Here is a 24749-nt window from a genome sequence, read left to right as displayed (position 1 = left end):
GAAATGACAAACAGCAGTGGCCCCAAAACAGAACCTTGCGGTACACCACTAGTAACTAAACTCCAGGATGAACATTTGCCATCAACCACCACCCTCTGTCTTCTTTCAACTAGCCAATTTCTGATTCAAAGCTCTAAATCACCTTCAACCCCATACTTCCGTATTTTCTGCAATAGCCTACCGTGGGGAACCTTATCAAACGCCTTACTGAAATCCATATACACCACATCCACTGCTTTACCCTCATCCACCTGTTTGGTCACCTTCTCGAAAAACTCAATAAGGTTTGTGAGGCACGACCTACACTTCACAAAACCGTGCTGACTATCGCTAATGAACTTATTCTTTTCAAGATGATTATAAATCCTGTCTCTTATAACCTTTTCCAACATTTTACCCACAACCGAAGTAAGGCTCACAGGTCTATAATTACCAGGGCTGTCTCTACTCCCCTTCTTGAACAAGGGGACAACATTTGCTATCCTCCAGTCTTCCGGCACTATTCCTGTCGACAATGACGACATAAAGATCAAGGACAAAGGCTCTGCAATCTCCTCCCTAGCTTCCCAGAGAATCCTAGGATAAATCCCATCCTGGTGAATCATTTCCACTGAATGTCTGCAGCTCTTTTAAAATCCAAATTAAGGAGGAAGTGATAAGGAAAATGCATCAGGACACAGGTAGTGCATGTAGCAGGAATGGGAAGACCATGTGATTAGGTAATTCTGAGAAGTTTGTTACAACCAGGTGAGGAAGAGGTCTAGGGTTCCCTTTCAGCCTTCACCTGGTCTTACTGTAACAGGGTTTTACTTTTTTAAACACATTGTTTTTAGCTCCCCCTTGGTGAATCCTTGTTCACCACTTTCCAACTATAAGGCCAAGAAACCTGCAGAAACAGGCTTTCTTAGGTTAAAGAAGAAAGGTGAAATTTTATTAAATTAAACTCTAATTCGGTTACAGATACATGACACGTCCACGCTAGCATGCATACGTGATACACACATGCAAATAAAGGAGAAAAGAGCAGAAGAAAAATAAAGTGGAAAAGTTTGAGGCAATATCTGAAGAGTTGTTATTACGGTTCTTCGAGCTCACTGTAGAGTCTTTGATTGTAGGTAGACCTTGCTTTTTGTTGGGGCCAGTTTTCTTCCTAAACCCTGTTCATTGTAGGAGACTTTTCTCTGCTGGGGTTCATGAGTTTTCAGTGGGTTTTGGAGTTTCGTGAGAAAGAGATGGGAGCAGACAGGACGTCTTCTTCAGTCCAGGAGCAAACTACTTTCTGCAGGTTCTCGTTCAAAACTGTACAATTCAGAAAAAAGAAGACTGGCAAGCAGGTTAGTCATGTGACTAACTGGTTTGACCACGTCTGTTTGTGGATTGTATTGGAGCAGGGGATAGCTCCTTTGTACCAAACACTGTCTGTTAATATGCATAAATGTATTTCCAGCCAGGGGCCTGGCAACCCCTTGTCACAGGCCTTATCTTCTTCCCAGCAACAATTTGAAATTTTCTGTCTATGTGGTGAAATTAATGTGCCTCATTCTTGGCAGGTGGGGGCCTGCATGACACCTCCACACCCAGGGGAATGAAATGCCATTTGAGAAAAGCGCATTTCATTAAAAGGATTGAGAGAAAATATATAAGATACAGGAAAGAAACATGCATTTCTCCCATTCATTTCCATACATTCATAAATCCAGAGGGCAGGAGTGCAGAAGCCTCAGCCTTTGCAATTGTCCAACAGGTTTGAGATTCTTTCAGCTTGTTTGTATGAGAGTGGGGGTCGCAGGGTGGATGAGCTAATGGACCATGGCACGGTTGTACAGGAAGCCATTCAAGTGGGGTGAGCCAAAATGAATGTAGTGGTTGTAGGGGACAGTATAGTGAGGGGGATTAACACTGTTCTCTGCAGAAAAGAGCGAGAGTCCATAAGGCTGTGTTGCCTGCCTGGTGCCAGGGTTCAGGACATCTGCTCAGGGCTGGAGAGGAACTTACAGTGGGAGGGGGAGGATGCAGTCGTCATGGTCCATGTAGGTACCAATGACATAGGCAGGACAAAGAAGGAGGTTCTGCATAGTCAGTATGAGGAGGTAGGCACAAAATTAAGAAGCAGAACCTCAAAGGTAATAATCTCTCGATTATTATCTGTGCCACGTGCAAATTGGTATAGGGAAAGTAAGATTAGATAAATGAATGTGTGGCTCAAAAACTGGTGTGGTAAAAGTGGGTTCTGGTTCATGTGACACTGGCACCAGTACTTGGGAAGGTCGAGGCTGTACCGTTGGGATGGTCTACACCTGAACCGTGGTGGGACCGATGTTCTAGCAAGCTGCTAACTTGGGAAGTAGAGACGGTTTTCAACTAAATTGTGATGGCAAGGGATCAAATTTGGGAAGATGTGATAAATCAAAGAGTAGAGACAAGGCAAGAGAGAAAGGTATTAATATGTGAAATGATAATCAGACCCTGACAGGAAGGGACAGAGAATGCAAATCTAAGAGTAAAACAGCAGTCAAGCCTAGAATTACGAAAATAATAAAAAGACAAAACTAAGGGCTCTGTATTTGAATGCACATAGCATTCGAAACAAAACAGATGAACTGAGAGTACAAATAGGAGTAAATAAGTACGATCTGATAGCCATTACAGAGACATAGCTGCAGGATGATATAGACTGGGACCTGAATATTGAAAGGTACATGATTTTTAGGAAGGACAGAAAACTAGGAAAAGGTGGTTCTGTTATTTAATGATGGTATTAGCACATTGGAGAGGAATGACCTAAGTTCAGGAAACCAGGATGTAGAAGCAGTTTGGGTAGAGATGAGGAATGACAAAGGCAAGAAGTCACTTGTAGGAGTGGTGCACAGGCTCCTTAACAGTAATCACACAGTAGGATAGGGTATAAAGGAAGAAACAATGGGAGCTTGTCAGAAAGGTATGTCGATAACCGTGGGGGATTTTAATCTATATGTAGACTGGAAAAATCAGATGGGCAAAGGTAGCCTAGATGAAGAGTTTATAGATTGTTTTCAGGGTAGTTTCTTGGAACAGTACATTCTGGAGCCAACCAGAGAGTAGGCTATATAAGACCTGGTATTGTGCAATGAGATAGGATTAATTAATGACCTCATAGTGAAGGCACCCCTAGGAAACAGTGATCATAATATGTTTGAATATTACATTAAGATTAAAGGAGAGAAGAATGGGTCCAAGAGTAGTATTTTAAACTTAAATAAGGGCAATTATGAGGGCATGAAAGCAGGGCTAGCTAAAGTGAACTGGCAAATTAGGTTAATGGATAGGTGAATATGATGCAGAGGCAGTCATTTAAGGGAATATTTCATATTACACAGACTAGAGACATTCCAACAAGAAAGAAAGTTTCCAAGGAGAGGACTCACTATCCTGGTTAGCGAAAAAAATTAGGAAAATATCAAACTTAAAGAAAAAGCATATAATTGCGTAAAGATGGGTGGCAGGTCCCTTTATTCAAAAAGGGAGGGAGACAGAAAATGGGAAAGTACAGGCCAGTTAACTTAACATCTGTCACAGAGAAAATGTTAGAGGTTGTTATTAAAGACATTATAGCAAGGCACTTAGAAAAAATCAAGGTAATCAGGCAGAGTCAACATGGTTTTATGAAAGGGAAATCATGTTTAACCAATTTATTGGAGTTCTTTGAAGAATTAACATGTGCTGTGGATAAAGGGGAACTGGTGGATGTACTGTACTTAGATTTCCAGAAGGCATTTAATAAGGTGCCACATCAAAGGTTATTGCGGAAAATAAAAGCTCATGGAGTAGCAGGTAACATATTGGCATGGATAGAAGATTGGCTAACTAACAAGAAACAGAGAGCATAAATGGGTCATTTTCTGGTTGGCAAGATGTAACGAGTGCCACAGGGATCAGTGCTGGGGCCTCAAATTTTACAATTTATATAATAACTTGGATGAAGGGACTGAAGGTATGGTTGCTAAATTTGCTGATGACACAAGATGGGTAGCAAAGTAAGTTGTGAAGAGGAAATAAGGAAGTTACAAAGGGATATAGATAGGTTAAGTGAGTGGGCAAAGATCTGGCAAATAGAGTATAATGTGGGAAAATGTGAAATTGTCCATTTTGCCAGGAAGAATAAAAAAGAAGCATATTATCTGAATGGTGAGAGATTGCAGAGCTCTGAGATGCAGAGGGATCTGGGAGTCCTAGTTCATGAATCACAAAATGTTAGTATGCAGGTTCAGCAAGTAATTAGGAAAGCTAATCGAATATTATTATTCATTGTGAGGGGAATTGAATACAAACGTAGGGAGGTTATGCTTCAATTATACAGGGCATTGGTGAGACCTCATCTGGAGTACTGTGTACAGTATTGCTCCTTATTTAAGGAAGGATATAAATGTATTTGAAGCAGTTCAGAGAAGGTTTACTAGACTATTACCTGGAATGGGCGGGTTGTCTTATGAGGAATGGTTGGATAGGCTAGGCTTGTATCCGCTGGAGTCTAGAAGAGTTATAAGCGACTTGATTGAAACATATAAGATCCTGCGGGGTCCTGACAGGGTGGATGTGGAATGTTTGTTTCCCCTTGTGGGTGAATCTGGAACTAAGGGTCACTATTTAAAAATAAGGGGTCGCCCATTTAAGATAGAAATGAGGAGAATTTTTTTTTCTCAGAGGGTCGAAAGTCTTTGGAACTCTCTTCCTCAAAAGGCAGTGGAAGCAGAGTCCTTAAATACTTTTAAGGCAAAGGTAAATAGATGCTTGATAAACAAGGAGGTGAAAGGTTATCGGGGGTAGGTGGGAATGTGGAGTCAAGGTTACAATCAGATCAGCCATGACCTTATTAAATGGCAGAGCAAGCTCGAGGGGCCGAGTGGCCTATTCCTGCTCCTAATTCGTATGTTCATATGTTCGTATGACACTGAGTTAAAGCAGTTTGTGGCCACTGCCAGTAACATGGGCTTTCTTTAAATGTAAATTTGACTCTGCACATGTGATCTTTCCACTAGCAGGGAGGCCTCTAATTTTTTCTTAGTGGTACTTGGACCAGGCATTGGGGATCAAGGATTGAAGTTGGGGCCAAAGTTTGGGGCGTGATTAATAACTGGCTGTGGGAGCATGCTGGTGCTAGCGGGGGCAGCAAGAGGATGGGTAGGCATCAGACAGTCAGCACAGCATCACAGTAACTGTGTCAGTTATGGCTTAGTGAGTAGCACTCTTGCTTCTATGTCATAAGGTTGTGGGATCAAGTGCCACTTCAGAACTTGAGTTTAAAAAATCTCGACTGACATTCTAGTGCAGTATTGAGGGAATGCTGCACTGTTGGATGGGATGATAAACTATGGCCCTGTCTATACCCTTGCAGGTGGATGTCAAATATCTCATGACAGTATTTTGAAGAAGAGCAGGGGAGTTATCTTCAGTGTCCTGGCCAATATTTATCCCTCAATCAACATCATAGAAACAGATTATCTGGTCAATTATCACATTGGCTATTTGCAATACAAATTGGCTGCTGCGTTTCCTCCATTACAACAGTGCTTAGACTTCAAAAATATTTAATTGGCTACAAGGTGCTTTGGGACTTCCTGAGTTTGTGAAAGGCGTTACATAAATACAAGTCTTTCTTTCTTTAATACCTACTTTGGAGATGCAAACAGTAAGAACACAGTCAAAAACAGCAAAGGTAGGTAGAATAATGATTTGACAAACAAATGTAATGGAAATGGCTTGAGAGAAATATGAGTGATAGGAATATAGCACTGGAGAAAGTGTGACACTTAAAGAAAGTAAGGACTCTTAATATAAGCCTAATCAATCTTTTGTGACATTGCTCAAGATTAGTCACAGGAAATGATGGGGTCAGGTATGAGAATAAGTGGAAATGATGCAGCCTGGAACTAAAGTTGATGGGATACCACCTCACCATCTGAGCCTCAGCTCAGGAGATTTTAAATCCCAGGCCTCATCTGCATGACCAGAGGCAATCCACTGGGAATAACTATGTGCCCAAGCAGCAGGAGCACAATTTCAGACAGCAGAAGGCTGCTACCTGGGGCCTGATTGAACAGTGCCTGGCAATAAAGTAGGTGTTTGCCATTTGGACATTCGTAAGGACACAAGAAATAGGAGCAAGAGTAGACCATTTGGCCCATTGAGCCTGTTCTGCCATTTAAAACGATCATGGCTGATCTTAGGATTCAACTGCACTTTCCTACCCGCTTGCTATACCCCCTGACTCCCTGAGAGACCAAAAATCTGTCTATCCCAGCCTTAAATGTATTCAACGATGGAGCATCCACAACCCTAGAGCGGTAGAGAATTCCAAAGATTCACAACCCTTTGAGTGAAGTAATTTCTACTCCTCTCAGTCGTCAATGATTGGCCCCTTATCCTGAGACTGTGCCCCAGTGTTTTAGATTCCCTGACCAGCAGAAATAATCTCTCAGTGTCTACCCTAACCAGCCCCTTTAGAATCTTATATGTTTCAATGAGATCACCTCTCATTCTTCTAAACCCCAGAGAATACATCCTCAATTTACTTAGTCTCTCATAGGGACACCCCTCTTATCCCAGGGACCAATCTAGAGGAGGTACAAGCCCAGGGCAGGCGAGGCGCAAGGTTTCTTTGTGGGCCTCAGAGGAACACTTCTCCTCCTCCTGGTCCACCAGGTAACAGAGATAAAAAATGAGTTGCTGGACCCTAGATTCACTTTCTGCCAGGTTTGGCATGGCGAAGTCACCAGAGCTTCTACATGCAGGCCTGAGGGTTAAGATTGTAGCTGGACCCAATTACATCATTGGAGCCTGATCCTCATATGTAAACAAGGACTCTGCAGGCTTCAAATGGATGTTCTCAGCACCTGCACGTTAAACTTGCAGTCAGCAAGATTGGGGCGGGAGGCCAGCAATGAAGTCTCCTGCGCAATTTTATCTGTCACACCCCTTCCCCCCACCCAGTTTCTGCAGGGTGGGGGAGGGGTTAAAATTGCCCCGGTATGCCATTTAGCCTTGTTTGTTATAACAGGCTGAACAAGGGTACAACTCAAAAATATAACAGGTATTCCTATAATATTTTTAAGATGTTACGCTGCCATCCTCTGAAGTAAGTAGAAGTGGCAGCCATTAATGTTACAACATTACTCACTGATTTCAATGGATGGAGTGGGTGATATAGTTAACAATTCAAGAATTAGATGGATAGATGGATGGATGGACATTTCACTATCTGGTGACCGCGTGAAAGTTATCAAATTTTTGACACTTTGGCAGAAATTTCTCTGATCCCTGGTAATGTAGAAGGAAATATTTGTCCACTTAGCCGTCTCACGAAGTTCACACACTAACAGTTAAGATCAGATTGAATTGCTGGACTCAGCTTCACAAATAATCACATTTTGTAATTTTGAAGCCAAAGAAAGATCCTAAATCCACAGGAAATTGAATTCTTGCTTCTACTAGTAATACTTAATCCAATTTTGGTGCTTGACTCTGGAAAATACAAACAAGCTAAGCAGAATTGTACATGTAAGATGGAACTGGCAGACTTTCCTTTTCAATTAGATCTCTCCCACACAGAAGCGCCATAGACAGAATTCCCATAGCAAGCTTAACCACGATTGCATTGCAGATGTTATATTGGATTAAAACCAGTATAACTGTTAAATCTATGTTGTAACTATTAATTAGAAATGGGTAAAGCTCAAATAAAAGCTCACTTGAAGATGTACTCTTAGCTGTACATGAAAATAGTTTGAGAAGGATTTCTGAATAACAAAACTGTTTGTCCCTTGAATGCAAGAGTCATATAATGGGCTGTTTTGTTCTGTGCAACAAACAAGCAACACCGGCCTATCATAAAAGCAAAATACTGTGGATGCTGGAAATCTGAAATAAAAACAGAAAGTGCTGGAAATATACAGCAGCATCAGCTACATGAGTCATTTGATCATAGACTTTCTATGGGTTTTGCATGGCACATTGCTGTCAACCAACCATTCAAAAAGCACTGTGCCTTCTACAGGGCATCTGGAATCTGTATGAACAGGGCAAGCAACTGTGTATCTCTTTAACCAATCACTAATGAGCATGGCAGAGTGTGAACCAGGAACTGTCAGTTGGAATAATGAATTCAATGTCATCAGGTACAGAAAGCGAAATAAAGAGAGGGAATGAAAGATTGGATTGAGAGAGAGAGAAACAAAAGAGACTGAAAGAAAAAGTAAAAACAAAATTTAAAAAAATCTCCAACAATAATTAAAAGCTGAAGAAATGAGACTCCACACTGGTAAAGTTAATTTACAGTCCCAGAGAGGTTGTGCAGCAGTATTTAAGACTTATCATGCCATTAAAAGGATGCTAACATTGGAAGGTACAAACCCTAACCTTTTTGATGAAGTATATCTATGAGGAAAGTAAAGGAACCTCACACTGTACATTTGAGTGGTGAGTCAGATGGCGAGATATTGTTTTCTAGAGGAGGAGGGCATCTCAGACAGTAACTTCCAGATTTCTATGTTTAACTGTGCATGCACAGTTGCTGGAAGTTACTGTCCACTTTGCTCATAAGTAATGATGAGTGCTGATAGCCTCACTATTATTTTTATCTCAAAATCTAGCACAATGTGAATTTTCATTATGAGGACATATGGGGGAAAAATTTGTATATGTAGCATTGCTTCAAGCAACGCTTCACTACATTGATTTCCCGGGGCCAGGCTGTGTCACAGGCCACTACCTGCATGGCCCGCGGAATGTTCTTCAGTGATATCAATGAGGAACGTCACGGGCGTTGTGCAGGTAATAGTCGGTGTCACTGCTTGCCCCGGGGAATTGACACAAGTCTGCATAGCAAACAATTTTTTCCTCCATGAGCTTTCTGACAATCTAAGAGCCAAATGTTGAGGAATCTGCCATTTCTTACAACATTGGTGCATTAAATGTCCAAGAAAAGTAATTATAATTATTGGCAAGGAGCATTGCTTGAATATTTTAGGTGGAACCACTCAAGCTATTCCGATAAAGATTATTTATGTGGCTAATACACAGTAATTGTGTGCAGTTACCACCACACCAATGACAATTCGTAGATGTACATGGGCAGCCTAGTCTGACTGTTCCTGTGGTAACACACAGGAACTCAATGTAGGCGATCATGAAAACAACTCTGTCAACCACCAATCTGTGCAACCATCTCGATGCCAAAAAGCTGATGGATTTTCTTTACTCTTACCAATTGTTCATAAAAATGGAACTTATAGTCTGTGCTGCATCAGAGGATGTCAGCACATCAACAGTTGGAATGCTAAAAATGCCCTCGGTCCAGAGAAAGGAAAGATTAAAAAATAGTACCCAATCATCTAATGGACAGTGTGCAAGCCTGACCGTTATGTGAGGCAATGCTTGGATGTGATGGGCCTGGTGGTTGAATAGCCTTCTGACACTCACTATCTAAACTCATACGCAAAGCATAATCATTTAGACAAGGCAGCGCCTTGAAAAGGTAGAACTGTAACATGCAATTAATCTGCCCTTCAGTGGAGAAGATGATAAAAGAGGGAGAAAATTGCAAAACAAACATTTTGCAATTTATGGGATACTGCCGATTTAATTAAACTAAATTTAATTAGATTTAATTTAATGAATATGGCACCAAATTCATAGGTCAACATCACCACATTCAATATAGACACATCTCGGTCATCTAAATAAGCCATCTGCATATAAAGCACTGAAAAAACTTGTGAGCATCATGGCATCTTGGAAATTGCTCAATTTATTTACCCATATGCAGATGAAGCAGGGCATATACACTGGGGGCTTTAGTCTCCTAAAATCTTAAAGCACCACTGCACATGCAAAAGTATTTAAGAAGGAATTTACAGTGGGAAGGGGAGGATCCAGCCATCATGGTCCATGTAAGTACCAGTGACATAGGCAGGACAAAGAAGGAGGTTCTGCATATTCAGTATGAGGAGCTGGGCACCAAATTAAGAAGCAAAACCTCAAAGGTTTTTTGTTGACCTATGAATAATCTCTCGAGTATTACCTGAGCCACGTGCAAATTGGTATAGGGCGAATAAGATTAGGGAAATGAATGTGTGGCTTAATGACTGGTGTGGTAGAAGTGGGTTCCGGTTTTGGGGCACTGGCACCAGTACTTGGAAAAGTGGGGGCTGTAGCGTTGGGATGGTCTACACCTGAACCATGCTGGGGCTGTATTCTAGCGAGCCACATAACTAGGGAAGTAGAGAGGGGCAAAGGATCAAATTTGGGAAGATGTGGTAAATAAAAGAATTGAGACAAGGCAAGAGAGAAAGGTATTAATACAGGACATGATAAACAGAATCTGACAGGAAGGGACAGAGAGTACAAATCTAAAAGTAAATCAGAAGTCCAGGCTAGACGTGGGGCGGCACGGTGGCGCAGTGGTTAGCGCTGCAGCCTCACATCTCCAGGGACCCGGGTTCGATTCTGGGTCCTGCCTGTGCGGACTTTGCAAGTTCTCCCTGTGACCGTGTGCATTTTCGCCGGGTGCTCTGGTTTCCTCCCACGGCCAAAGACTTGTAGGTGATAGGTAAATTGGCTGTTGTAAATTGCCCCTAGTGTAGGTAAGTGGTAGGGAATATGGGATTACTGTAGGGTTAGTATAAATGGGTGGTTGTTGGTCAGCACAGACTCGGTGGGCCGAAGGGCCTGTTTCAGTGCTGTATCTCTAAAATATTAAAAGGACAAAACTAAGGGCCCTGTATCTGAATGCACATAGCATTTGAAACAAAACAGATGACCTGATAGCACAAATAGGAGTTAATAAGTATGATCTGATAGCCATTGCAAAGACATGGTTGCAGGATTACATAGATTGGGTCCTGGATATTGAAGGATGAAGGACAGGAAGCTAGGAAAAGGTGGAGGGGTGGTTTTGTTAAATAATGATGGTATTAGTGCAATAGAGAGGGATGACCTAAGTTCAGGAAACCAGGATGTCGAAGCAGTTTGGGTAGAGATAGAAAATAATAAAGGGAAGAAGTCACTTGTGGGAGTACAGGCCCCCGAACAGTAACCACATGGTAGGATAGGAAATAAAGGAAGAAATATTGGAAGCTTGTCAGAAAGATACAGCGATATTCATGGGGGATTTTAATTTACATATAGACTGGAAAAATCAGATGGGCAAAGGTAGCCGAGATGAGGAGTTCGTAGAATGTTTTCAGGGTAGTTTCTTAGACCAGCACGTTCTGGAACCAACCAGAGAGTAGGCTATACTAGACCTGCTATTGTGCAATGAGATAGGATTAATTAAAGACCTCTAGTGAAGGCAGCCCTAGGTAGCAGCAATCATAATATGATTGAATTTTACATTCAGTTTGAAGGAGAGCAGAATGGGTCCAAGACTAGTATTTTAAACTTAAATAGGGGTAATTATGAGGGCAGGAAAGCAGAGCTAGCTAAAGTGAACTGGTAGGTTTGGTTAAGGGATAGGTCAATAGAGATTTAAGGGGATATTTCAGAATAAACAGGGCTGGATTTTACACTGGGCAGACGGGTAAAAGTCGGTGGCAGACCCCCATCCACCCAGCCCGGGGATTCAACCCGCATTTTACGTGTCCCCGGGCTTTAATTGCTCGGAGGCAGGAGTTCCACCCACTTGAGGGAGGACGTCCTGCCTCATTGAGCTGCCGGCTAATCATTGGGCCGGTAGCTCTTAGTCCCAGCTGCACCACTGGGAGTGCTGGCCACTACTGGGACTGCAGCCCAGCCGAGGACATGGAGCCAGGACTGAAGGTAAGTTGGGTTTGCCTCACCGGGGTAATCGGTCGCGAACCAGCGAGGCAAGGGTGGTCATTTGGGAGGAAGTGGGGGCATCCCGGGTCCTGAGGGTGGTTGGAGAAGCGGGAGCGGACCTCAATCGGGCACCCAGTGCCTGATTGTCAAGGTCCCCACCCCGGTGCACTGAGAGGCCACCAGGTATCACTGGAAGCGGGCAAAGGCCCTTAAGTGGCCACTTAAGGGCCTTGATTGGCCTGGGGTGGGCGGCCTGTTTCTCGCCCTCCCGCGGCCCACGTAATGTGGTGTGGAGGTGGAAGCGGGCCGGGAAGGCATCCCGATCCTCCCGCTTAATTTTATGCCACGCCTCCGCCACCATCCAGCTTGCTGGGGTGGCATAAAATTCCGCCCACAAAATAGATACATTCAAATGAGAAAGAAAAATTCCAAGGGGAGGATCCACCATCTGTGGTTAACTAAAAAGTTTAAAGATGGTAACAAACTTAAAGAAAAAGCATACAATTGTGCAAAGATAGGTGGCAGGACAGAAGATTGGACAGAATATTAAAAAAAAGCAATGAATGTCTAAAAGATTAATAAGGAGGGAAAAATTAGAGTGTGAGAGAAAGCTAGCTAGAAATATAGAAACAGATCGTAAAAGTTTCTATAGATATTTAAAAAAGAAAAGTTAACAACGTGAGCGATGGTCCTATCAAAAGTGAGTCTGGGGAATTAATAAAGAAAAATAAGGAGATGACAGATGAATTGAACGGGTATTTTGCATCGGTCTTCACTATAGAGGATATAAGTAACATCCCAGAAATAGCTGGAAATCAGGAAATGGAAGGGAGGGAGGAACTCAAGAAAATTACAATCACCAGGGAAGTGGTACTGAATATATTGTTGGAGCTGCGGCCTGCCAGGTCCCTGGGTCCTGATGGACTTCATCCTAGGGTCCTAAAAGAAGTGGCTAGTGAGATAGTTGATACGATAGTTTTAATTTTTCAAAATTCTCTAGATTCAGGGAAGGTTCCTTTAGATTCAAAAATGACAAATGTAATTCCTTTATTCAAAAAGGGAGGGAGATAGAAAGCAGGAAACCACAGGCCAGTTAGCTTAGCATCTGCCACAGGGAAAATGTTAGAAGCTATTATGAAAGACGTTATAGCAGGGCACTTAGAAAAATTCAAAGTAATCAGGCAGAGTCAACATGGTTTTGTGAAACAGAAATTGTGTTAAACCAATTTATTGGAATTCTTTGAAGAAGTAACATGTGCTGTGGATAAAGGGGAACTGGTGGATGTACTGTACTTGGATTTTGCAGAAGGCATTTGATAAGGTGCCACATCAAAGGATTATTGTGGAAAATAAAAGCTCATGGTGTAGGGGGTATCATATTGGCATGGATAGAAGATTAGCTAGCTAACAGGAAACAGAGAGTAGGCATAAATTGGTCATTTTCTGGTTGGCAAGATGTAACAAATGGTGTGCCACAGGGATCAGTGCTGGGGACTCAACTTTTTCTAATTTATATAAATGACTTGGCTGAAGGGACAATTAGTGGTTGTTAAATTTGCTGATGACACAAAGAAAGGTAGGAAAGTAAGTTGTGAAGAGGATGTAAGGAAGTTACAAAGGGATATAGATAGATTAAGTGAGTGGGCAAAGATCTGGCAAATGGAGTACAATGTGGAAAAATGTGAAATTGTCCATTTTGGCAGGAAGAATAAAAAAGAAGCATACTATCTAAATGGTGAGAGATTGCAGAGCTCTGAGATGCAAAGGGATCTGGGTGTCCTAGTGCACGAACTGCAAAAGGTTAGTATGCAGGTTCAGCAAGTAATTTGGAAAGGTAACAGAATGTAATCGTTTATTGTGAGGGAAATTGAATACAAAAGTAGGGAGGTTATGCTTCAGTTATACAGGGCATTGGTGAGACCACATCTGGAGTACTGTGTACAGTACTGGTCCCCTTATTTAAGGAAGAATGTAAATGTGTTGGAAGCAATTCAGAGAAGGTTTACTAAACTAATACTTGGAATGGGTGAATTGTCTTATGAGGAATAGTTGGACAGGCTGGGCTTGTATCTGCTGGAATTTAGAAGAGTAAGAGGCAACTTGATTGAAACATATAAGATCCTGAGGGGTCTTGACAGGGTGGTTTTGGAGAGGATGTTCCCCCTTGTGGGAGAATCTAGAACTAGGTGTCACTTTTTAAAAATAAGGGGTCGCACATTTAAGACAGAAATGAGGAGAAATTCTTTCTCTCAGAGGGTGGTGAGTCTTTTGAACTCTCTTCCTCAAAAGGCAGTGGAAGCAGAGTCTTTGAATATTTTTAAGGCAGAGGTAGATAGATTCTTGATAAGCAAGGGGGTGAAAGGTTATTGGGGGTAGGCGGAAATGTGAAGTCAAGGTTACAATCAGATCAGCCATGACCTTATTGAATGGTGGAGCAGGCTCGAGGGGCCATGTGGCCTACTCTTGCTCCTAATTCGTATGCTTATATGTATTGTTGTATATGTGCTCTGAAGGTACTGGAATCCACTGTTGCAAAAGTAAACACATTCAACAAAATTAAATGAAGCTACGATAAATTCTTATCATCCTTTAGCATAACAGCATTAAGTAAACATTAGAAATGAATTGTATTCAAACATTAAGCAACTTAATTTTGTTTCTTGAGCCAAGTCCCAATTGTTCTATTATATGTGTATTTTAATTCTGTTGCAATCCTCATGAACATATAAGCTCAACAGAAAAGATAATTTATACAAAATCACAGGAGATTCATGAAATTGCCAGTAACTAGATTTCAAAGCATGGTTGAAGGCTTAATGAAGTTAAGCATTCTCATGTATAAATCTGGAATGATATCTTTTCATAATTTTATAAACCAAACTAATGAGCATGTTTGCAAACAGAGGTGCAGATTCAAAAGAAAGACTTGTCTTTATATAGCACCTTTCGTGATCACCAGATGTCTCAAAGTGTTTTTCAGCCAATGAAGTACTTTTTGAAGCATAGTCACTGTTGTAATTCAGGAAACGCATTAAAAGTTTCAGTCATGATTTTTGTGGAGTGTGACTTGAACCCAGAACCTTATAACTCACAGGTGAGACTGCTACCAACTGAGCCACAGATGATACTAACATGTACCACTGTAATCAGATTTGATGCCTGGAGGTGTAGGTGCAGGAAATGAACACATCTTCAGATTTGAAGAGGGATTCTCACTTTGAATAGACTTTTTGATTCTTTCATGAAGGAAATGTTGAGGTCTTTGGAAAAATGGATCATAGTCACTGAGTTTAATACGTGGGAAATTGACGTCTTGCCAATTTCAGCTAATCCACAACTCTGCAACTCAAGTCCACCCACAATGTCCCCCATTTCTGCATCACATGATTCCTGTTTTACAGGAATCAACTTAAATGTTTTGTTTCATGATTCTTCTTCATCCACCACATTGTGGAACTGTTCTCAAGCCATGATCCAGTCTACATCCCATCTGGTCCACAATCAGAAACCAATCCATTATATTCTTCCCTTCTGGAACCTGCTTATCAAACTAATTTTGCATTGCAACCTCTCTTCTCTGTCTCCAAAAATCTTTCTCTTTGATTGTGCCTTTAGTTATTCTATACCTCCACTTTCAGGTTAGAACGCACCTCTCACTCTTATACATCAAACTCATTTATTGTTATTATCGTTTGTCATTTCAACATAAACACAGTTAAAGTTGAATTATCCTGGATTATTGATAATATGAAGTGATGTTAGTTTAGTTCTCATAGACTTTTACAATCAGTTAACTACCCAGATCAGTATCTCTAATGGTGTCATCGGGACTCACTGTTTAAAGCATAGTAATCGAACAAAACATTACTGGAAGAGGTAAAAAAAAAATGACAGATGGTCGATTTGCTTACAATTCTCTGCAAGCAATTGTTGTTTTAACAAGAGGGCTCTGGTTGGAAAGACTACTTGTTTACATGAGGTACATGCCATAGATGCAGTGTGTTCCCTTTTTAACAGAATAAATCTCTGGAGCGTTCACCTTTAACATCTTCTGGCAGAAGGATTTTTCAAAATTTATTGACTAAGACTGGAAAATACAATCACAGTTCTGGAAGAGTACAGAAAACTGAAGCATATGAAATCTGATAGCACAGGACTGTAACTACAGAAAGCTGCAAAACAAGAAAGGATTGGATTCCACCAGCAGTAGATAGAGAAATGATATTGAAGGGAGGACAGGTAGGGGACAGGGATTAAAGGGCTGCAGATGGACAATGGGGACAATAGTCAAATGCAGTCCTCACTAACTCAAAGCGTGTGTTCCACAGTATAATACTTTCAAAATAAAATGATAGATTATTACACTACAATAATAAATGCATTATGGGTGGCCGCTTTGTTTTGGGTTCTATTTCCAAATGGCAGGCTGCACAATGCAGGCAAGAGATTAGGTCAAGAAACTCATTTTTTTAAAAGTTATTTAATAACAACTACAGCAAAAAAAATAATTTGTAATCAAATTGTGCAGCTTGAGTCTGCTATCAGGCCCAAATTAGCTACAATTGTAATTGTAGTGTTCAACTTCTTAATTTTCCAGTTTCATGGGATAGATTCAGTAAACTAAAATTGTAGAGTCTTATAATTGTCATGAAACACTCTCTAGGGGAAAACAGTTACCAGAGTGATTCACGTTACATAATATTTTCTTTAAAAAAGTGCCCGATGCCTTTGGATAGTCTCAATACAAAGTCCAATGAGGACTAATTTGCAAAGAAGGGTAGAAATGTTGAATATTACTGCACAAAAACAGATTATCTGATCCTTCACATCTGTGCCAGTGTTTTTCTTTGTGTGAGCCACCTAATCTAATCCCACTCTTTAGTTTGCTACCCTAATTCTTTAATATTCCTGTTTATGAAGCTGAGCTCCTTTTAAAAGATTTCATGGACTGTGCTTCAACAATGATTTTTGGCAGGGAATTTTATCTTCTATCCACCTTTTCTGTGAAGAACTCTTTGTCTAAGCTTCAATTGATTTTGTTGCAGATTAACTCTTCAAGGTCCACAGCTCTGGTGCTGATGATCAGGTGACCCACCTCTGCAATGAATAATTTGTGAACTAAATCAGTTGGAAATTAAGGAACGCATGATTTATTCTCATCTCATTCCTAAATTCTGATCTGTGATTGGCAAGGGACTAGGTACAGAGGAAAGAGGATCCATGATTTAAATTTCTGTCTGTCGTAAATTGAACTCCACTCTGGAAACTGTAATACTTTAACAATGTAGAAGGATAGAAGGACTATTTTAACAGATAGATTACTTTAATTTTCACCTGTACTTTTAAGTCAATTATGCTATAAAGGCACATATGTATGGATTTATTGACATCTGTTTTTTATTCTTTAAAGAATAATTGTCAGAATCAAAAAGCAAGCATTTTGTACAGAATATAGCCGTCTGTTACATCCTCAGTTTGTCATTGTTTTCAATTTTCTTTTTCATTTCTTTGCTTGTCCTGTTATTGCAGTTCTGCTTTGCTTTCTCTCTCTTTTGTTTTTGTTTCTCTTTTTCTTCACTTCCTCATCATTGTTCCTCAATGCTGTGCCTTGCTTCTTTCTCCTTAGTTTTCTGTTTCCCTTTCTTTCTTCACTAAAATATATTTTTAAAAATGATTGTGCAGTTACAAACATGTGGTTTTCATGTCCTGGTACAAGATACTTTTAATGCTACATTCTAGATTACACTATGGTTTGGATTTTATTTTCCCACCACCGCTCGAAAAATGGCGGCCCATACATGCGGCCTGTGTGCCGCCACCCTGCCGCGATCTTGAGCGCGGCGGCGCATATAAATATGCAGGGTGCCTCCCCCCCACCAATCACGTGGTGCGAGTGACCTCAGCGACGCCATGAACGTTGTCAGCTGTTTCTGCGTAGGCGCTGGTGCCATTGTTAAAGGGCTGCCAGACCTGCTCAGAGAATGCAGAGTTGCCCCCCCCCCCCTTCCACTGCAGTAAAAATAAATGTTTGGCTCATTCCCCTCCACCCCCCAACACACTGAAATTGCACGGTTGACCCCTTCTCCCACAACTGCACAAAGTGCAGCGTTGACTCCTCTCCCCCTCCCCATCCCAACAGCACAAAGCGCAGAGGTCACCCCTTCCCCCCACACTAAAAATGCAGACATTCTCCCCCCCCCACCCCACCCCCGTCCCCGTGCTCAATACACTAAAAGTGCTCTGATCTCCACTTCCCCAGCTCGGTGGTGCCAGCTTTCCCTGGACGGGAAAGTAAAGGCTCGTGAGTGCTACCCGTAACACTGAAGATCCGGATCCGCTGGTAGGATTCCGAGGAATTGGACTTAAATGTCTGCATAAAGTTAATTTCAATATTTAAAGTCGGGTCCCATCGCCGAGCAATCGTGGGGGGTGGGGGTGGGGGTGGGGGCAGCCATGGAGTTTCGTTGCCGACGGGAAGATTGGGCTCAGCAATCCTGGCGTTCCGCTCTGTGACAGGCCGCTGCCATTGCAATTTTCCAGTCCAACTGCTACAGAGCCCGAAGTCAGGAGCTCAATAAAAGTCAGTCATATTTCTGTAGATATATATATTGAGGGTCTTGTACAGTAAATTGGATCTTTTTCTTTCTTGAACAGTAAGCACTGCCCCTTATAACTTGACTTCAGACGATATATAGTAAATGTACTGCAGCAAAGATGACTGTTGAAATTTCCTTTTAGTTTGGGAGAAAATAAGAGGTAGAATACTTTTATTTACTTGGAAGATCATAATGGTCAGTGAAATTGTTTTGTAATGAAATGCACTGTAGAAAAACACAAGACTTTTTAGGAGCAGGAAAGGCCATTAGGCCGATGTAACCCAATAAATTTTGATAGTGCACTCACTTGCTTAACTATCACCGATCCATGCCTCTTCCCAGGTACTTACAAAAATTCTTTCAAGTATCTGAAAACTGTTCATGTATAGTATGGGAATCCCCATACAGACAGGATTGCTGTAGGCTGCCTCAAACCATAAAATATAAGAATTAGGCAACTGAGAGACACCATTAACTGTACAGATAAGTTGCTTTGCAGTATTAAGAATTATGTTGCAATTTACAGTGCTCTTTTAACTATCCCCTTAAACCAAAGAGATTAAAAATCACAATATAGTTTTTGCTCCAAGAGGAACATTTCCATTAAAATGATGGATTGAAGCCAAAAAGGATTTTTATATCTTGTCTCGCTTTGTACTCTTCTGCAGGAGTTTCATTATGGTCATTCAAAAGCAGCACTGTGTGATTAAGCCATTGTGAAGTTCAAGTTCATGGCCTAGAAATTTCAAGGGATGAGTTACATTGCTTTTACTCCAATGGAAATTGGATTGCACCTGCTGATGAACTGGAAGGTATTTACACCAGAATTTTGTGGATCCACTTATTTGCATATCCATTGGAATGGTGATTGGCATAAAACCCATATGGATCAGGAGTAATACGCTGGGGTGCATGGAAATTAGAGAGCAGCTTTTAAAAAGTCAGTTCTGGCTGAAGATTGCAGCAGTCGGCTGGGGAAAACAGCATGTAAGTAAGGAACAGTGCTTAACTCAGAGAGCTGACTGTCAGCAAGCGTGACTGAATGTCTCATGACTGTTTTGTCATAGAAGTGTACAGCACAGAAGGAGGCCATTGTGCCTGTGCCGACTCTTTGAAAGAGTTACACAATTAGGCCCACTGCCTCCCTCTCTTTCCCCACAGCACTGCAATTTTTCCCTTTCAAGTATATTTCCAATTCTCTTTTGAATACTACTGAATCCACTTCCACCATCTTTTCAGGCAGTATTCTGAGATCCAGTTCTTAACAACTTGCTGTATAAAAAAATTCTCTGCATTGCCCCTCTGGTTCTTTTGCCAATTATCTTCAATCTGTGTATTCTCATAACCGACCCCCTGACAGTGGAAATAGTTGCTCCTTATTTATTCTATCAAACCTTTGTAATTTTGAACATCTCTGTTAAATCACCCCTTAACTTTCTCTGCTCTAAGAAGAACAATACGAAGAATTACAGAATCCTTACTGTGCAGAAGGAGGCCATTCGGCCCATCGTGCCCACACTGGCTCTCCAAAAGAGTAATTCCCTCAGTTCCATTCCCCTGCCTTCTCCCCAGAACGCTGCACATTCTTCCTTTTCATATAACAGTCTAATACCCTTTTGAATGCTTCAGTTGAACCTGCCTCCACCACACTCTCAGGCAGCGCATTCTAGACCTTAACCACTCGCTGCATGAAAAAGTTTTTCCTCATGTCACTTTTGCTTCTCTTACCAAATATTTTAAATCTGTGCCCTCTTGTTTGCCATCCTTTCATGAGTGAGAACAGTTTCTCTCTATCTGCTCTGCCCAGACCCCTCATGATTTTGAATACCTCTATCAAATCACCTCTCAGCCTTCTCTTCTCTAAGGAAAACAGTCCTTACCTCTCCAATCTATCTTCATAACTGAAATTTCTCATTCCTGGAACCATTCTCGTGAATCTTTTCTGCACTCTCTCTAATGCCCTCAGGTCTTTCCTCAAGTGCGGTGCCCAGAATTGTACACAATAGTCCAGCTGAGGCCAAACAAGTGTCTTATAAAAGTTCAACATAACTTCCTTGCTCTTGTACTCTATGCTCCTATTAATAAAGCCCAGGATACTGTATGCTTTATTAACTGCTCTGTCAACCTGTCTTGCCACCTTCAATGACTTGTGCACATATACACCCAGGTCCCTCTGCTCCTGCAGCCCCTTTAGAATTGTACCCTTTATTCTGTATTGTCTCTCCATGTTCTTTCTGCCAAAATGAATCACTTCACATTTCTCTGCATTGAACTTTATCTGCCACCTATCTGCCCATTCCACCAACTTGTCTCTGTCCTTTCAAAGTTCTACACACCTCCTACTCACAGTTCATAATACTTCCAAGTTTCGTATCATCTGCAAACTGTGAAATTGTGCCCTGTACACCAAGGTCTAGGTAATTAATATACATCAGGAAAAGCAAGGGTCCCAACACTGATCCCTGGGGAACTCCATTACAAACCTTCCTCCAGCTCGAAAAACATCCATTAACTATGGACGCATGTTGGGAGGACTAACAAGGTGAGGGATGGTAGGACCCTAGGAAGTACAAAGGGTCAGAGGGACCTTGGTGTACTTGTCCATAGATCACTGAAGGCAGCAGTACAGGTAGATAACATGGTTAGGAAGGCATATGGGATAATTGCCTTCATTAAATGAGGCATAGAATATAAGGGCAGGGAGATTATGACGGAGCTGTATAAAATGCTAGTTAGATCCACAGCTGGAGTACTGTGTACAGTTCTGGTCACCACACTGTAGGAAGGATGTGATTGCACTGGAGAGGGTGCAGAGGAGATTCACCAGGTTGTTGCCTGGGCTGGAGCATTTCAGCTATGAAAAGAGACTGGATAGGCTAGTGTTGTTTTCCTTAGAGCAGAGAAGGCTGAAGGGGGACATGATTGAGGTATACAAAATTATGAGGGGAATTTATAGGATCGATAGGAAGAAACTTTTTCCCTTATCGGCATAGATTTAAGGTAAGGGGCAGGAGGTTTAGAGGGGATTTGAGGAGAAGTTTTTTCACCCAGAGGGTAGTTGGAATCTGGAACACACTGCCTGAAGGGGTGGTAGAGGCAGGAACCCTCACAACATTTAAGAAGTATTTAGATGTGCACTTGAAATGCCATAGCATACAAGGCTACAGGCCAAGTGCTGGAAATTGGGATTAGAATAGATAGGTGCTTGTTGGACGGCACAGACACGATGGGCCGAAGGACCTGTTTCCGTGCTGTATAACTCTATGACTCTATGACGATACTCTTTGCTTCCTGTCACTCAGTAAATTTCATATCCATGTTGCTACTGTCCCTTTTATTCCATGATAAGTAAAGGATCCATGTGCTATAAGTAAAGGAATTGGTGGAACACTTGAATTTGGCAGTTTCAGCAGCAAGATTCATGATCCTTTTGTTAAAAAAAAATGATAATTTAAAAAAAGTTTAAAGGTACGTTCCTGGAATGTAAGGCAAATATATGCTGTATGAAGGACTGATCACAAGTGATAATCCTGGTAATGCCAGGAAGAGATCATAGAGTGATACAGCTCTGAAACAGGCCCTTCGGCATACCGAGTCGGTGCTGACCAACAACTACCCATTTATACTAATCCTACATAAATCCCATATTCCCTACCACATTCCCACCATTCTCCTACCACCTACCTACACAAGGGGTAATTTACAATGGCCAATTTACTTATCAACCTGCAAGTCTTTGGCTTTGGGAGGAAACCGGAACACCCGGCAGAAACCCACGCGGCCACAGGGAGAACTTGCAAACTCTGCACAGGCAGTACCCAGAACCGAACCTGGGTCACTGGAGCTGCGAGGCCGTGGTGCTAACCACTGCGCCACTCCCAGAACAATAAGATTGTTTTTGTGTTGTAATAAAAAATCAAACAGGAGGTGCATTGTGAAATTTCTTAAGCATCTTTTAATGAAGAGGGCTTCTTGTATTTAGCTGAAATGTTTTTTTTTGACTTTTGCTATTACCTATAAAACTTTATGTTTGTGGATTGTTATCTGTCAGAGTTTATTCCACACGTTTTGTAACATTGGCACTGATCTTTACTCACGGGTGGAAACGTGGCCTAATGAGTTGTCAGTGATAGCAGGAAGGTTGGACTTCATTTGTGTGCCATTTGCCAACTCCCCAATAAAAATATCCAAGGTGCCAGCGGGAAGTGGATTTCTGGCCGTTAAAATCGGGTGGCTTGAAGGTCATGACCAGGAACAGACTGTGGGAACAGTCCCTGGAACAAGGTAAGTGGATCGGAGGGGCTATACAGGGGAGAGGTGTTAATTCCTGCTCCTCTTGGCCAACAAGGAAACTTTAAATACATTTTAAAAGTTTATCTTACCAGGCCACTCCTGGCTAAAACCTGGCTACCCAACCTGAGCCCGACCAGACCCGACTACATGTGTCGGGCTCGGGTCGGATCTGTATTCTGCGTCCAGCATTCGAGCTCGGGTCAGGTCGGGCTGGACTGTATTGTTTTGTTTTGTATTGTTTTCATTTTAATCTATGATTTTTTTCTGTTTCAATAATATGTTTGTTATTTTCGGGTCGGGTCAGGCATTTAAAATCTTAAAGGACTCAGGCGCTGGTCGGGTTCGGGTTGGCTGTTGTCGGGTTGGACCCGGGTTTGGTTTTAATTTTATACCCGAGCCAGGCTTTACTCCTGGCCCCCCATGCAGCACCCAGAAGCTTTGACTGGTGGCTACTGCTTCCCCTCTCGGGCTTTGGCTAAAGATATCACTAAGATCTTGATGACATCATTGGAGCCCAACAAGCAAATTTAAAATGTACCTCAACAGATCTCCTTGCCGCTTCGGCCAGATTGAGGTGGAAACGGAATGAGTCAAACCCGCCCTTCCATTTTAACTGCCCCTGCTCAGTTTCCACCAGGCAGGTTCAGTTGAAAATGAGCCCATTCATTCAACCTCTTGCATTAGCCTCAGCACCAAACATGACTCTTTGTGATCCACCCCTGGCTGTGGCAGATAGTTATGTCTGCTTTCTTCTCTGTTGCCAACTCTTCTGAATTTCCTCTGTAACTGTGTCAAAAAACTGCCTATATCAGTGCTCTTTTATCAATGGCAGCTGTCAAGACAAATCTCTCCACTCCCCTTGAGAGCTTCAGTTTTTGCGTGCACTTGTGTTTTGTGAAATCCATTAGTTGATTTGTGCTTTGTTGTCACAAAGAATCCCTTTGTCAGCCTGCTGTGACAGAAATCATCTGCTTCAAGTTACTTCTGTACGTAATTTGTTTGACCCAAACATGGGAGCTATTGCTATGTTTAATGACCCTTCTCCCTGCCCCAACACTTCTCTGCAGCACCTTAATCTTGCCAGCAGAAACACAGAGTGACAGCAGAGAACTAGAGTGGGATAGAAAAGTGACCAAATGAATTTCAGATTCAAATACAATTTGTGGAAAACAGTCACACCCTACATATTCCACATGTTGAGGTTTTGATCATACACATGCTATCTGGGGAAGCGGTGAGCAGAGTGTAACAGATATTACTTGTGGCAGTGGTGGGGGGTGGGGAGGAGGAAATGAGACAGAAATCATCTTGCACCACTTTATCACATGCCATATTGACTGGCAGTAAAGGCCTGGCCATGATCTTTGGAGAAATATTGTACAGCAAGAGAAAAGAAGGCATCTGTAAATGACAAATTTTGTGAAAAAAAAGTCCCAGAGAAAGGATGCTGTATGAAAGTTCCCTAGGAACTTGACAATGGGGAAGAAGACTGCCATATATTATTTAAAATTTAAAAATATAGGGTAAAGCCAAGTTAAATGTAAATTAGACAGTAACTGCTCCACATATTTAGTTAATTTATGGACTAGAGTACCATCTCATATATCAAATGTGGTCTTGATTAAAGAATTCAAATCATAAATTAATCTATAATGATTATGAAAAGTGTAGCTGAGCAGAGAGACCTTAGTGTCCATATACACAAATCCTTAAAGATCGCAGAGCAAGTTGATACGGTGGTTAAAAAAGCATATGGGTCACTTGGGTTTATGAAGAGAGGCATAGAATATAAAAGCAAAGAGATCATCTTAGGACTTTACAAATCACTGGTTAGGAGTCAGCTAGAGTATAGTGGACAAATTTGCCCACCACATTTCAAAGAAGATGTAAAGGCATTAGAAAGGGTACCAACCATGTTTACCAGGATGTTGCTAGGGATGAGGAACTTCAGTTATGAGGAGAGCTTAGAAAAGTTAGGACTGTTCTCCTTGTGACAGAGAAGGTTAACAGATGACCTAATGGAGGTTTTCAAGATGATGAAAGGTTTGATAGAGTACATCTAGAGGGGAG

Source organism: Heterodontus francisci, chromosome 12 (genome assembly GCF_036365525.1).
Source record: "Heterodontus francisci isolate sHetFra1 chromosome 12, sHetFra1.hap1, whole genome shotgun sequence".
Taxonomy (NCBI): Eukaryota; Metazoa; Chordata; class Chondrichthyes; order Heterodontiformes; family Heterodontidae; genus Heterodontus; species Heterodontus francisci.
Note: the sequence above shows the minus strand (reverse complement) of the source record.